The sequence below is a fragment of the Acanthochromis polyacanthus genome, chromosome 13 (assembly GCF_021347895.1).
Source record: "Acanthochromis polyacanthus isolate Apoly-LR-REF ecotype Palm Island chromosome 13, KAUST_Apoly_ChrSc, whole genome shotgun sequence".
NCBI classification, from domain to species: Eukaryota; Metazoa; Chordata; class Actinopteri; family Pomacentridae; genus Acanthochromis; species Acanthochromis polyacanthus.
Genome location: NC_067125.1, coordinates 31,727,228 through 31,740,983, shown reverse-complemented (window position 1 = coordinate 31,740,983; position 13,756 = coordinate 31,727,228). Strand labels below are relative to the sequence as shown.

Below are 13,756 nucleotides of genomic sequence, written 5' to 3'. Positions count from 1 at the left end.
GGTGATGAGGAGCAGCGCAGGAAAAACCACAGCTCTGAGGAGGTTTTCTGTGCTGTAGGTGGGCTGGAAATCCCTGAAAAAGCCCTTTTAGGCCATGTCTGCTGCCTCTGTCAGTGCACAGGTGTAGTTTTTTTTTGTTTTTTTGTTGGATGATTAATTAGTTTTCCTACACGATTAAGTTCTGTTTAATCAGATTCCCTCAGATCTGATTGGAATCAGCTGGATCTTTGTCTTCCTCAAGTTGTTTGTCTGCAGAAATCAAGTTACTGGTGCTATTTATTGATATCCCACCCATGTACCAAACAGAAATGTATTTTTACCCAAGTCTTACAAAGCTACTATTTAATTGTACTGGCATCCAAACAGGCCCATAACTATCACAGTGTAATGTTTAAAAAAGTTTTTAAAACCATATCTTTTTTTTTATTGTAACACTTGCAGTCAGTGTTGGGGTCACTTCATTTTTATGAGGCTATTTTAACATGCCAGTCTAACTGAGATAGAAATACACTTAATTTCCTTGTTTTTCCAGTCATGACAGACTAATAATTTTGTCCAAGGACTAATTGCAGGAACATTAGGTCTTAGCACTCTTATTCAGATCGCTGCATGTGTGTCCTGCTCAGTAAAGGCCTTTTATTTTGCCGTCATCTCTTCTGCAGCAACACACTACATATGTGAGGATTTCTAGAAAGCTACTCTGAATTATTTTTATTTATTAGGTACTTTTTATACTTCTCTAATTTTTGGAAGCCATCAGGCCACTTTGATATATTATTTTGTACTGTAGGATTTCATTGCAGACATTTTTTTTTCAAATAGCAATTTTTATTTTAGAGTAAAATTACCTTGTTTATCTCATTGTTTGATTTTTGAAGAATTTTGTTATTAAGATTAATCTGGCAGTTTCTTTTGTTTTAGCTTAAACTTAAACAATAAACCTACAATTTTCCACAAACATCTTGTGGATAATTATTTACAGAAAACAAAAAATGCTTCTTTTTAGTAGACATTTCTTTGCTAGTATTTAAGTGATTTTTTTTTTTTTTTTTTTTTTTTTTTTTTTTTTGTAGATGCATAAACATGAACCAGTCTGTTTAAATGCTAGAAAGGAGGACTATGTTGCATATATTGTGTGTGTGTGTGTGTGTGTGTTGTGGGATGACAGTGGGCCATGCCAACATCCTGTGTGCTGCACATCCACTTGTTCTGAATCTAAATGTAATTGCAGATGATGCATAAACAAAGACACCATGCTCAGCTGCATTTGCATGGCATCAGTCAGGCGTGCCAGTGAATTCTGGTGACGCTTGCAAAGAAAAATGCTGCTGTGGATTTAAAAAAAAACAAAGGACTGTGACCCCTTCTTTTTTTATTTAAGATGAGGCCTGATAAAACTTGGAAGAGGAAATATTTTTCGGAAAATGCTGTAAAGAAATGGCACTTAACAGCAAATTAAAAAAAATATTTTAACCTTTTTCATGACCATATGTGCATTTAAAACCATGGTGGCTGAAAAATGTTTATAAACCTGCGCCTTATCTTTAACAGTGTCTGTTTTTTCAGTCTTCCCTCATTCAGTCAGTGCAACCCTAACAGTTCTTTGTGTAGGTGAGGTATGACTTGGACTGAATCATTGTCTTGTAAATTCTTTCAGATTGCCAATGATTGTTTCCGTTACACTTCATAATGAAGTCCAGGCGTGAATGAGGCTCAGGGATGACAGGGGGTGGGGGTTGTCTTGTTGTCTGGGGCGGAGCGCGTCCATCGCCACAGTGCAGCGTTATTGTGTTCTCCTAACTGCATGCGGAAAATATCTGTGGCATCAACATAAGCATTGTTCGTGCTCTTGCTGGTGGTCTGTTTGCTCTCTCGGCCTTAGGAGGATATTGCAGTGCAGTCGTCTGTTTCCGTGTTGCAGAGGCCTGCAGTTTCGGCTCAGTTCGGGCTTCGTCGGCTTGTCTTCTCATTACAGCCCAGCAGAGATAATTCACTGTAGACGCAGTGTCTTGTAAATGTGACATCTCCAGACGCATGTCGAACATGTTGTTACGCTTCATCATTCACTAGTTAATCCATGATTCATGCATGATGGCATTTTAATTCTATTATAGCATTACAGTTCTGTATGCTGGAGTCTATACATTCATTTACACTGTGGTCTTTCTCTCAGTTTGTTTGCTTCCAGAGGATCTGACACGCTGTTTTTATTCATAATCCACATAGTGCGTTTCCTTTTTGTATCGTCTGAACATTGTTGATTTAATTAGTTGAGCTGCAACAGTTAGTCAATTAAGAGAAAATGAATCTGCCACTATTTTGATCATGGATTAAAAGTTTTTGCATTTTTTTCCAAGCAAAAAAGCCAAATATTTGCATGTTCCAGATTCCCACAAATAAGGATTTGATAGTTTGCTTTGTCACATATGATAGTACACTGAATGTCTTTGGTTTTTGGACTCTTGGTTAAATGGGACAGGCTCCATCTGAATACATGTACTCGGGCTATGGGGATTCATAATGGATTTTGTGTGCTTTTTTGTTCCAGTTTTTAACCCAAATGATTAATGGAGTAATTGAAAAATAAACAGCAAATAATTGCCAGATAGAGTGATAATGAAAATAATTGTTAGTTGCAGCCATAATTAGCAGCCTATTGTGTGGGGATTTATGGGTTTTGATTAAACAGAAGGTGGTCAATTCAGGACAAAAATGTACAAATTTTCTTGTTTTTGTGGTTAATTGTGTCTAACTCAAGTCCGGGAATCGTATTTTGCAGGTCCGGTGGTGTTGCATTAGCTGCTGTTAAAATAGAATAGGATAATAGAGTTTTCTCTGAGGGCGATGGGCTGCTCGTGATTTGCCTGGACATCTGAATGTGAACGTCACAGCACTTGTGTGTTGTGGACAAGCACAGACTGAGCTAATGGCTGAGTGGTGTTGACCCAGCGGAGGGCTCTGTTGATGTTGTGGGCCTGTGAAGACTAAGTGGCCCTCTCAACCCTCCTCTCGGGCTCTTTTTTTTTTTTTTTTTTTTTTTTTTTGACTTGGTGCAAGTACAGCTCATCTCCCAGCGAAGGATGCAATTTTTCTTCAGTCGTGTCTTTCAGAGCCTCACTGTTCAACTCCGAATCTCCCACTGTACCTCCCCCTTCTTCCTCTTCCTCCCTCTGCTCCCCTCCTCTGCCCTGTACTGACTCGACCATCTATCTCTCACTGGAGGCGGTCGTCTTTTCTTTTACTTAGGGGTTATCCAGGCCTTCCCGTTGCAGGAAATGTTTATTATTTAATCAAGAAAGGATAATAATCTTGATTAAATACAGAACAAATGGAAAACCTGCTGCTGTTATCTTAAAGCTGATGCCATTCTTTATTTAATCTCTCTTTGGAAAAAAAAAGAGAGAGAAACTGTCATGTAGCAAGAAAAGAGTAACTGGCTTTTATTGCTTGGCGTCAATTGATTTCATTTAGCTTTTCCTCATATGCATGTCTGTGTTTTTTATTTTGTTTTTAAGGTTACACTTGGGTCATTCATAGACGGCTTAAATGTTTCTGCTTTGTTTTATGAGTGGAAATTTTTTAGCAATTGCTCTTAAACCCAGAGAGGTCAAAGGGTCAGAACACTCTCTGAGCAGCACAGAAGGTCTCCGCTAGTGCTTGTCTTTAGGAAACCCTCAAATAGTGCGTTCTTACAGGGTGGATGTCTGCTGGTTGCTCTGAGATGGCCAGCTGTCTGGCTGTCGTGACTTGCTTGGTACTGCCTTACATGGACTTGCGCAGCAGGAGAGGGAGAGTTCCATGTAAATCAATTAAAGCCCCGGCCAACTCGATGTGAAAACCAAACTCGACTCAAAGCCGAAGCGCTGCCAGAGTTGTTCCTGCAGGAGTCCGAGGGAGGAGGATCACATCGCAGGGAGAGAAAGGCCTCTTGTTTGAGTCCTCCTGGTCGGCGGTTCTGCTCTGTAGCCGGCCCCCAGAGGCAGGACGCCCGCTCGCTTGGCCCTTGGCCAGCGGCTAAGGGTTCAAGGGGCTTCAGAGTGGGGCTGAGGACGTCTTTCATCAGCACGTCACCGATCTGCTGAAAACTACACGACACCCTTCCTCATCGTGCTCCTCAGCCCTCGTTGCCCTGTGGCCGAGGAAGTGGCTTGAAAAGAGGCCTGAACTGTTTATATCTGCAGGTGCTAATCTTCTGCTCTCACTCCGTCTGTGGGTTTGTGGGCCTGTATTGTTGCATGTTTCCTTCTTTCTTGTGTTCGCTCGCACAGTGTGGGCTAATAACGTCAACAGACTGTGGTATTTCTGAGGCTTCTGTGATGTGGAACATCTGTGACTGAAAGCTTTCGAGTTAATTGAAGGATTCAGAGAGGATGTGTTCGTCAGCAGTTGGTGCTCAGCCTGCCTGTGCTGCAGCTGATGGAAGCAAACTTAAGTTATGGTATCAAACTTAGCTAGTAATCAGCATAGCAATAAGTAATAGAACATATGCTCCTAAATAGGCTTGAACATCATAATTCAAAGGTAACTGTAGTGTAAGTGAAATCATGAAGCTGTGCAGGATGTGTGAAATCCAAATACAGTGACTCGGACTCAAACAAGCACAGCACAGTGGAACAAATAAAAGAAGGTTAATAAGAGTGGTCATACACCGTCTATATGACCAGTTAAAACTGTGAACCGTGAATCAGAGGCACTCAGTTTTCTAGATTTCTAATCCATATTCTTGAGATTCCCTCGAGAGAGGGTTTAGTAAGTAGCCTAATATGAAGTTGGCCGTGGGACTAAACCGAAAATGTGCTAATCCTTTCTTCGAGGCATTTGACCCGGGCCAATTAGATGACCAGTGAAACCCTTAAACAGCAGTTGAGGTTTTTGTTGTTATACTTGAGGTGGTGTGATACACGATTTTGTGGAAGATCAAATGATGTGGGAAAACAAAAGGGTTTTAATTCTCAAGGAAACTTGTAATCTGTACTTTATTCTGTTTACATGCAAACATTGGGAACATTTTTTACTGTGCACTTGCCATGAGTGCAGATTATTGATATTTTTCTTTTTCATGTATCTAACTGCTATACTACATTTATTTGGTGGGATCTAACAATAACAATGCCTTTTTACTTCAAAAGTTCTCCCAGGCCTAACATTGACTCAGAAAAAAGGAGCTAAACTTTGGCATAGTACCTCTAAGTAAATGTATGAATTACTTATTACAATCATTTTATGAAAGAGCACCGATTATGTAAAGTCTCTCAGTCAATAATTGAACATTTATAAAACCACAATCTGCACTTTGAACTTGAGCTCTGATGCTTTTCTTTCTAGGTAATTGGTTGAATATTTGCAGTGTTTGTCTTTAGTGTCACTTGAGCAGCCTCGACAGTGGTTGTGAATATTGATTGCTTCAACAACTATGTGTACATAATTATATATATTATGAATGCTATGAGTGATCTCATGAAGATTGAATGTTGTATCATTTAAATGTGTCTCTAAATGCAGCAGAGCTTTGGAATTACTAATATTTATACATTCCAGTTCACACTATTTGGTTTTGTGTTACACAAGCTGTGCTTCTGACTGTAAACTGACCTTGCACAAACTGTTACCTTGACTCCGGCTGTAAGTGTGCATGCCTGGCTGCAGAGCTGTAGTTTAATATGACTCCATTGTCCTGCAGCTGTGAGGCCTTGTTGCTGTGTGCCATGTTTGACAAGAGCTTATGTAAAGAATGTGTGCAGACACCTGCTCCACTGAAGCCGTTCAGGGCCAGGGGGCATGGAAACAGTGTGTGTTTGTGAAGACTCGGAGTACTTGGCAATGCCAACTGTTACATCTCACACCACCAAGCTTGTGTTACTGTCTCTTTTCACTGCCCATTGTGGCCTCTTTACTGGGAGATCTGTAATATTGTGAGAGGCGACAATGGAGATTTCATCAGAGGTGAAGTCCAGAGGCTTAAGTTTCCCAAGTGGGATTTAGGGAACAGTCACACTATGTGTCTTGTAAAACCCCTTTCCTCTTGCAACTCAATCTGTTTTAACTTCCGTTATCTGCTCGTTAAACGACAACACACAATAGCTGTAAGGCGGTGACCTCTGTCTGCGGTCCACGAACCACTGAAACGATACTCTGGGATTGACTTTTCCTCTTTGTCCCATGTTCTCCAGCTGGACCGCTCCTGGACGCTGTGTGGTTTTCAGCCAGGACTTTCCAAAGCAGAGTGACATTAAAGATAATAGACATGGCTAATGTGTTCACCACAGTCTTTGCAGTAGCTCTCGATGAGAACAACAGATGATTCACTCACTTGCATATCCCAAACCAGCCCGATGGTGACACATCCACCGGTGAAATCATCCAAACCAGTGTCGCATTAAGTTCACCATGCAGCCACATGCTATCAGTATTAGCAGCAGCTCAGACTGAGTTTCTTTCCACAGGAATAAGCAGATGGTTGTTGCTTCAGTTGATGAAGACACGTCATCTGCTGTGATATTCTCTTGTTTTCATGCTGTTCCTGCTGCTGTGTCTGGGTTTGTTGCTTCTTCATGGACGGGTTGTTGTGCCTGGACCCTCCCCCAGTCAGTCCTTCGGTCGGTAATTGCCCCATGCCGCAGCTCAGCAGCCCCTTCCAACATAATAACAGTGTAGCCGCCCCAGGGGCATCCTGCCATCCAGAGCGGTCTTTTGTCTTCCTTTTGTTATCTCTCCTAGATTGAATGTTGGCTCTTTGTGATTTCCCAGTTTCTCCTTCATCGTCGCCACCACTGATCATATTTCCTCGCCTAAATGAAAAAGACAGACTGATGGATACAAGCTTTGGACTGTCTACGCCCATTGCAAATTTTCATCTTTATCACTAATACAAAATGAAATCTGTCTCCTCCAGGATATCTGCTTCATCAGGGAGTGATGATGTTGATATGATGTAAATTTATTCATAGTTTTTAAAATTTCTAGTTTCACTCTGGACGATGACCCTTTCCCTTCCATGTGACCACCACCCTGCTCTCTGGGTGGAAGCTCTGTTGTGTATATTCAGAGTGTAACCCCCCCCCCCTTCTCTGTCTTTCTGTGGTGTTTTCATCCAAGTGTAAGTGCTCCTGCAGCTCCTGCTCCTGTCTGAAAAGAAGGTCTGCCATACAAAGAGACCCAGTGTCTCAGCGTGGAGCATGGCACACTGGCACCAGCCCTGCTGTCTTGCCTGGTTTAGCGGCTGCATGTGGCAAAGGGATTTTTATCTAGCAACTGACAAGCGTGCACACTGACAAGAAAAGTAGCTCGATCTCGCCTGATCTCGGAGTGTGTATTTTGTCACAGATGTAAACAGCTTCCATTTTTGTACGGTGACACTCGAACTGTGTACATGTAATACCCAGCCGCTTACAAACCACATTTGCAGTTGCAATGGGGGTAAATGGGGGAGTTGAACTAATTGGAAAAGGAAAACCAGACTTTTGTAGTTTTTAAGATGGTAAACATCAATTAGGTTAACATATTGGTGGTTAAACAGTTAAAATGGCCAAAAAAAAAGGTAGAAAAAAATCAACTAAGTCAGAAATGATAGATGTGGGTTAACTGTGAGAACAGAAGCAGAAAATGCTAGAGTTAAGAGAACTCTGTGTGAATGCTCCGCTTTGTTGGCCTCCAAATGCTGCATGACAGAAGACAGAGGAGCATCCAGCCCACATCTTCAAGACATTTGAGAGAGAGTTATCCTGTAGGATGCAAGGCCAATGCTGTGTATCTTATTTTATTGCCTGTCATGGTAATCCTAGTGTGAAGGGGTTTTAATAGCGTGGATTGATTTGTGAGCCAGCTTGATGTCATTTTCCATCACTAGGCATTTGTCTTCCCATGCTGCTTAAGGATGATGATGTTCTGGCTTCTGAATGACTTTTTTTTTTTCAACTTCAGAATGGTGGTTTTAAAAAAAAAATAAAATAAAAAGAAGCTATATAAATGGTGTGAACAGATGGTGATGAAAAGTTCTGTCTCTTAAAAACTTTTTTTTTTCCCTTTTAAAGAATCGTTCAGCATTTTTAGAAATGTGCTTATTTGCTTTCTTACTGAGGTTCAGATGAGAAGATCAACACCACTCTAATATCTGTGTAGACGTGTGAAGCTGTAACCAGCAGCTGGTTAGCTTAACTTAGCACAAAGACTAGAAACAGCGGAGGCGGCTTGCTACACTACATCACCTCATTGAGAGCTCATTGCACAGATTAAGAGTGTTATTGATTTTTCTCGTGTCTCATCAAGAAAGCAGATAAGCATATTTTCCAAAATGTTGATCCATTCTGTTAATGAAATGAACATAAACCATCTGAACCCCAAGCAGTGTCTGAGTATTTTTACTCACAGTGGGCTCATTTTTAACGGCAACATAAAGTCCTGAGCCTCTATGGAAACAGCACAAACATGGATAGAAGGAAACAGAACTCAAGAATGTCTTTTGTGCAATATAGCAAAGTTAAAATGCCCTAAATCATAATAAAAAGAAATAGAAAGTTCATTTTACTCAAAATGAAAAGACAATCAACACTTTCCTAAGAGTGTATGCTCAGTAAAATATATAGATTTTTAATTATAAAATATCTATTTTTGTCTCAGTCCTTGTCTCTTGTCTGCTCTGTGGAAATGCAGCCTGCAGTAAAGCTGAAAAGTCTTATAATCTTTATTGTGTGACTGTTGGTTGCTGCTGAGTCATTAATGGCACCGATGAGTGCAGAATTTTTAGATTTTTTTTTTCTTAAACCTTGTAACGACAAACAATTCATTTTTTGGCAATTGTCTAAAAAAAAGACATGCAAATAAAGCAAAAAATTTGGCTATTCTTCCTGTTTTAAGTTTTTTTTCTGGGATAAATTATGTAATTTTGGTGATATATTTTTTTAGAAGCATAACATACCTTTCAAACCTGCTGGTGGGTTCTGGGCTTCGGAGGGTTAACGGTGTATCTGGGCAGTATTTTCAATATGCTGCGCCTCAGCGGTTACATCCTATGACAACCTGTCAACATGTGTGTGCACTCAGGCCTTTTCCATCCCAGTCACTCGGCAGCATGCTGAAGATGTTCCCTGAGCACGAGAAGAAACTGAACAATATTAAAATCCCAAAATAGCTTTGTCACAGTCTTTTTGACAGTTTCAAGAAGCTTGCACTCCTGCACCCGTCTCCACTGAGAGATCAGGCCCAGTGACAACATGCTTCTTCTTAATATTAACTTTCTTGGAATTACTTTTTTTTTTTTTTTTTTTTTTTTTGTAACTCTTTCAAACCGCTTAGGTGCATGTAATGTTTTGAACTTTACTGATCTTGCTTATAATTCAGATTAGTTGGTTGTAACTGATGGCTGATCCTCATTTTGCTCCTAGACAGATGCTACATTTACAGTGAGCTGTTAATCTCCTGCAGGATAATGAGGCAGCTAGGGATATATCCTATATCTAATAAGGTCAGATGCCTCCGCAGACAGCTTTCCAGAAGATTCCCTCCCATAATATTGAATCAGCTCTTTCACTCAGTTTGTATGGTGTAGCTTGGTAGCAAGTTAAGGGTTTTAACAGTTGCAGAAAGAACGAAGAAGTTCAAGTAAGCACCTTCAAATGTACTTTTTGTCAGAGCTCAGCAGCTCGACGAGACTTGAGAAATGTGTGGCTAATTTAAATGCCATTCCTGCTTAAGAAATGGTGGATAAAAATTGAGGGGAGTCTGACTGAAGCAGATCCCGTGGCCTGTAGTTAGCTCATTATTTTTGTAATAACCAGAGAGACACTTGGAATCATTTGCAGGCGCGCCCAGCCCTGCTCCTCCAGGAGATTGCACACAAACAAGCATACTTGAATTTGGATTATTTAATGTGTTTCTGTTTCCGTTATTAATCTAAATACACAAAAATCATCTGCAGACAGGTTCACGGAGTTTACTGTGCCGGTGTTATTTGACGCCACTGCAACAACACGCTCCCCACCTAATTACACATTATTTCTACTTGGACAAATGGATGTGTTTATATTCCCAGTCGGTGTCTATCTGGCGTGAGTGTGCACACCCAAGTCACATGGTTCTTTTAGAATACATTTGTGAGCTATTACTCAAGGTCACTGGTGGGCAAGCTAATCTGGAAAACAAATAATGGTGCTGCGGTGTTGCCCATAAATTGATTCATGCTGTTGCATTATCAGTTTCATTATGCCAACAGTGAGGAGCTGGGTTTATTTTTGAGCTCGCCGATTCCACATTTTCTTATATTGAAAGCCTGTCACCGCGGCAACAATAAGGTGCAGCTCGTCTTACCTGCACATACCAATTACTGTATGTAATTATTGATGTATGACTTTAAAGGTGCTGCATGTAACATTTCTCTTTATCTACATTATAGTGTCTTAGAAATTATTCAGCTGATAAGACATGGAGGATGATGTCTTTTGATGCTTTCAGCTCATTCTTCTGGGTGTCCTTAATGTTGGATCTATATTTGACAATGACAAGTTTGTTTGTTTTTTAATGGACAAATACAGACACTTCTAAATTATTTAAATGCATGTATTTTGTCAGCTGCACTAGTCCATATTTTTATCTCATCAGTGGATCTAAAGTGTAAAAGGAATTGTTTGTAGCTGGATGCTGACTGATATAATCAATTATTAGAGATGTACCATCATTGACATGCATTTTGTGCAATATGTGTCAATGCAGGATGCGGAAAAAGATACTTGGGAAAATTTAGAAATTTAACAAGGCTGCACTGACTTCTCCCTACAACCCTCTTAGCGCTGTCTGCAGCACATGTAGCAGAGTACGGAAGACAGTTGAGCAGGCAGCAGTGCTGAGTTAAATGGTGTCATCACAGGAAGTCTAGTTTGTGAAATGGATTACTGGAGAGTTAATAAACATTGACTCCGTCATTTTCAGTATATTGAGATCAGAGTTTGCACTTCCTGAAAAATGCATGACATAATCCAGTATCAGTAAAGCCTGTTTTGTAGTGACGAAGCATAGTGAATAAGCCCACAAAGCTCTTCGTTTGTTGTTTTCAAGCTGGAGTGCAGAAATTTACCACATAAATTCACATCCATTACATTTAACCCATTGTTTATCAAGTTTATGCAATGCAGTTGGAGGTAAATCTGTCCATAATTCACAATATATCAGAGCCTAATTCAGATCAGTTCAATTTTATTTATATAGCCCCAAGTTACAACATATTCCATCTCATTGCACTCGACATGGTAAGGTGAAGATCCTATGAATTTTAAACAGAGAACCCAAAAATCCAAAGTTTCCTTTGGATTCCCAATGAGCAAACAGTCTTGTGGGATTGATGGACAGACAGCGCCTTCACTGAGAGAAAAAAGTGGACAAGAAGTGTGTGGGACAGAACCAAACCCCAGTTAAGGCAACTGTTTTCAGTGAAAACACACTAGAAATCCAGTGGACACTATGCCTGCCCAGCGCACAAATTTTTCAATAGCAGCAAAAGATCCCAATTTTTCCATCAGTGTTGGGTTTCTGTTGCTGCCAAGTGGCCAACAAATCGGTTAATACAGATCTGAATACATCTTGTCTTCAAAATTTGCAAAGAATGTGCTATTTGAGGACCAAGTTCCTCATTTAAAGCTCCAAGGCTGAGTTATAGCATTAAATGTTGACAATTTGAATTTTTACTGTGGCCCTACAGACATGTATTGAACTGCTGACTACCATGTTTGTTCACTTTAGCTGCAAAATACAGTAAACAAGCACAGAACTTGACCTTGTGGCTGTGAAGCACATGGATCCTCTATAATGTACAACAGTAGCAGGGCAGATGATGCACTGATGGCAGCCCATATGGAGGTATTGGCAGTGCTGCTGGCTGTAACAGGGAAAAAGAAATGAGAGGGAAGACTCATGAAGGCTGAGTAACATTAACCATGGCAGGAAGCAAATGTGTCACAGGAGACGCTTATTATCCAAGTAAGAGGAATTCTCCTTGAACAGCCTTGGATTCGCACTAGCAGCGGGCCTGGAGAGTCAAAGAGAGACTCGCTGTTTCCTCAGCCGTGGCATCATATTTTGAAATCAGCTATGCCACGTCTTTGTACAGTAAAAAAACCCACTACTTGCATTCCACACATATTCCATCTGATGTAGTTGCAGCAGGGAATGTGTTGATCAGAAAAAGGCTCCCACAAATCATCAGACGCTTTTAGTGGTCGAGGGATTGGACCCCCTGCTGAGGCTGTGCTGTGGCTCGGCTCTGCCTCTGTGTTGGGGGCTAATCGCTGTTTTGATTAGTCTTTTTTTACCCAATCTGTTTGCGCGGAGCACCGATCCCACGGCCATGTTGAATGAAAGGGTTTATCAGCTTAAGCCTGTTGTAAGGACCACAAGAGGTCTCATCTTTTCACTGAGGAACGAGAGCAGCCCTCGGACACAAGTGTCCAGGCAATTAGAGACGCGGGGGCCTCAAAGAGAGATTACTGGCACACAGTCGTGGCCGGCTCCTTTCTTGTCCTGGACGTTATTCACTCGGCGCTGAGACATTAATGATTGGTGTTGTTTTCTCAAAGGCCACCAGAGGAGGGGACGGCTGAATGCTGTCACGGGCCTCTTATCTGGGAAAGATTTGATGGATACAACATCAAATTGTGGACTTTTATGGACCGTTACTTTGCTCAATTGTCCACCTGCTCCTGCACAGTATTGGCAACACACAGTCACACATCCTAATTCAATTCAATACAATTAAATTCATTCATAGTGTTATGGAGAGAAACCCAACAAATCCAAACATCCCCTTTTTCATCAGCTGTAGTTATATTTACAGAAATGATGGAGCAACTTTCCTTTGTTTTTCTGGACTTAAAGCACAAATAGTACAACACACTTACCCTGTAACATGAACTTCCATTATACTTGTTTTGTCAAGCAGTTTTCATGCTTGGCCTGACATTGATATGCTCATGTAGACAAAAGCAACCGGGATTTACTCAAATTGAGCTCTATTGGTTTTCTTCCTTTTTTGCCTTTTAACTAGATCGAGAGGGTGTTTTTAATACTTCGCATATTGTAAAAACAAATCTATGACCTCAAGCTATACAGTCAGTGAAATGGCCTTTCCTTGACCCTCCTATAATTGTCGGACATTTCACAATACAAAACCAATGCCGATCTTGATTTGGACTAGCTGGGTTAGTGATTACTATCTGGTGAAATTTAAGTTTTTCCAAATCAAATGGCAGGAATTTGGTGAGCATCTGTGCCTCTCATCTGTACAAGTTGTGCTTTTAATGCAGCCTGCTATTATTAGTAAGCTTAGCGGTCAGAATAGCGATGTTGGTAATGGTTGCACTGCTGTACCAAGGTATTTAAATTGCCGTAGCCAACATTCCCGTCCCATTATTTTATTTTCTCAGTTGATTTGCTGCACTGATATACTATATTCAGCGATTATAATAATACACATATCCACCTCTCCCAAATCCTCGGCCTCGGTTTAACAAAAATAATCGGAAAAATGTTGTGAATCTTGTGAAGGATCCTGATTCCACACTTGCAGCAACCCCTCGCAGTGTTTGAATTGGCTCGAACTCCGCGTTTGATGCCAGAATTTCATCCAACAGTCTCACTGATGTAAAATAAAAATAGAGCTTTTTATTACACTTTTGAGGTTTCAGTTTACACCCACATATGCCACTCTTTATGATTTAAATAACGAAGGCTTCTAACTAAAAAGCCTTATAAGTGATTGTATCTTTATAGTTTT

The 13,756-nt window shown here is 40.6% G+C and overlaps 1 protein-coding gene across 1 annotated transcript in view; it reads left to right on the top strand.

Annotated features, from left to right (window-relative positions):
- The window catches only part of nxn (nucleoredoxin), a 74,379-nt gene that overhangs the window by 535 nt on the left and 60,088 nt on the right, over positions 1-13,756 (top strand). The window lies entirely within an intron of this gene.